Source organism: Phocoena sinus, chromosome 11, assembly GCF_008692025.1.
Source record: "Phocoena sinus isolate mPhoSin1 chromosome 11, mPhoSin1.pri, whole genome shotgun sequence".
NCBI classification, from domain to species: Eukaryota; Metazoa; Chordata; class Mammalia; order Artiodactyla; family Phocoenidae; genus Phocoena; species Phocoena sinus.
The window spans coordinates 41,727,484-41,730,370 of NC_045773.1; positions in this window are offsets into that span (position 1 = coordinate 41,727,484).

Here is a 2,887-nt window from a genome sequence, read left to right on the forward strand (position 1 = left end):
AATGAATACCTACTGCAGTAAGAAAAGAACCAAAGATTTTGAGGATTAACTATTGAAATGGAATATGTCTAGCCTATTGTAGGCACTAAATAATGGCAACTATTATTATCAAATTAGACCAGCACTCATTGAACAGAAATGTAAGGGATGGCATGGTAAAGCAGAAATTTAACTGAGCTTGGAGGGAGTCATAATGGGAGGCTGAGAACCTGCCCTTTAGACCCTGCAGGGAGACAGAGATTCTGCCCAGATACTACTGGGAGGCCAGTGAAGTGGGGCATACCCAAGCCACTGCCACCAGGCCATCCTTCCATGCCTGGGAGTGCTCCGTTTACACACAGGAGAGCCTTGTCAGCTGTTCATGTCCCTGAGGATTGAGATCCTTCCACGGGCAACTGCCTGCATATCGTTCCTGGGTCATCCAAGCAAAGGACTCTTGACTGTGCCCCAAGATTTTGCGAAGCCCCATCCAAATTGGAAAACTGCTCTTTCAACCCCTGCTTTTCAAGTAATGGAACACCCATAAGCGCCCCTAAACAGAGGGTGAGAGGCCTTACTTACAGAGGGGAAGAGAAAGACCCGTCACCTGTATTTGGTTGGAACTAAATGGTCAAGAAACGCTTGCCAGTAAGTTATGAGATTTGGATTCCAGACCTGGTTCTGCTGCTTCTCTGGCCAAGACAGTTTACTTTTCTGAGCTGCCTTTCCTCATCTGAAAGTATTATTTCCTTCTAGCTCTTACTTTGTCTGAATCGAAAATTATCCATTTAAATTAATTCCATTTTACCATATTGACTGTTTAACTAGTAAATGTTTTCATTGCCACACCTCTTTTTCTAAAGACATCATCCCTTCATAAGTTAGCTTTATTCTACAGAATTTATCTGCTGCCACTTTATTCTAGCAGTTAAAGTGTCCAGTTTGAGCTCAGTTCTTGGGACAATTACTAAGCTTTGTACATAATTTAGTATATAATTTATATTAAATAAAATGAATGTGGTGATAAATGAAAAGAAAAATGAAATTCTTGAAACCAGAATATGATTTAACATGCACTGTACCAGAATAGTTCACACCTGCTTTCTGGTTTTGCTCTTAAAAACATATTTGTATTAGTTTCATCACTGACTCAAGCTTCAGATGCCCCCACCTAGCCCTCTGAAGTCTTGGACATGTGACCTTGGCTCTCAGTCTCTTCATCCATAAATTAACCAAGTGGAACCAGGTCTCTAAAATCTTGTCTAGGTGTTTAGGTTTCAATTGCGATATATATTTTTTTCAATTGTGATCCATTTTAAATTGCATTGTGTAGTAGCCAAAATCAACATAAGCCCCATAAGCATTATCTAAATTAGCTTATCTTCTGAGCAGGGATAATGCCAAATATCCTCTCCTCAGTTTTGAGCCTCCCAGATTCTCAGAAAGCTCCCGGCTCTGTGCTCCTTCTCATTTCAATGTCTATCATGAGGGGCTCACTTTTTAGCCTCCCCAGTGATTGTATCTGCTCGTGTTTCTGTCTTCTGAGCCTCTGAAATGCCCACTGAATGGCCTAGGCCCATATTCATTGCCTTTCACCCACCCAGCCCAACACCTCCATCCCCCCCCTCCACCCCCATCCCCCCCTCCACCCCCATCCCCCCTCCACCCCCCATCCCCCCCTCCACCCCATCCCCCCCTCCACCCCATCCCCCCTCCACCCCCCATCCCCCCCTCCACCCCATCCCCCCTCCACCCCCCCATCCCCCCTCCACCCCCCCCCCCCCGCCAGTATTTGCAATAATGCATCTCTTCCTACACCTCTGCTTCTTCTAGGGCAGTGTTTCTTTTTTTATATAAATTTATTTGGGGCTGCACTGGGTCTTTGTTGCTGTGCGCGGGCTTTCTCTAGTTGTGGCGAGCGCGGGGGCTACTCTTCATTGCGGTGCGTGGGCTTCTCATTGCGGTGGCTTCACTTGTTGTGGAGCATGGGCTCCAGGTGCACAGGCTTCAGTAGTTGTGACCTATGGGCTCAGTAGTTGTGGCTTGCCGGCTCTAGAGCGCAGGCTCGGTAGTTGTGGCGCACGGGCTTAGTTGCTCCGTGGCACGTGGGACCTTCCAGGACCACAGATTGAACCCATGTCCCCTGCATTGGCAGGCGGATTCTTAACCACTGAGCCACCAGGGAAGTCCCAAGGAAAGTGTTTCTTAAAGAGTGATCCATGATCAATCCTGGAGGGTCGGTAAAAGAGGCTGATTCCAAACCCAGAGTGATTCAGGATTTCTGGGGGTTAGGCCAGGGAAGCATTTGTACAACACGCTTCCCTGATGATCTAGGCATAATAGTTTGAAATTCACTGCTCTTTCACTAATTCCGTTCGCAATTTTTTTTTTTTTTTAAGGAAAAAGGTGCTATATTAGACATTTTTACCAAGAATATAAGAGGGGAAAAAATGGGAGCGGTGGGGAGTGAGTCGTTCAAAGCTCTATCCAGGAACCTGGCAGCACTGGTGCTGTTGGCCTATCTCGGCCAAGTAGGAACACTTGGGAGAGAAGAGAAATAAGTCTGGGACGCCCCACGAGACCGTTAGAAGGTCGGGTGTCAACGGTCGAGGCCACGGCCCTCGGGGCCGCCAGGTCACAGGAAGTGCAGGACAAGCCCTGAGCAGCAAAGCAGACCCAGATGCCCCGCGATTCCCGGGTGCGGTGGGGAGTCAGGCGGACGCTCCACTTCCGTTACCATTGGCAACGGCGGCCTCCCCCAAAGTCAGCGTGGCACGAAAAGGAGGGACTTCCCGGCTGTGGGAGCAAATGCGCATGCGGCTGTCGGCCGGTCACAAGGCACTTCCTGTCGCGTGATCTTGAGGACCAATAACAGTGCATCATTCCAGGGTCACGTGCATAGGTTGCC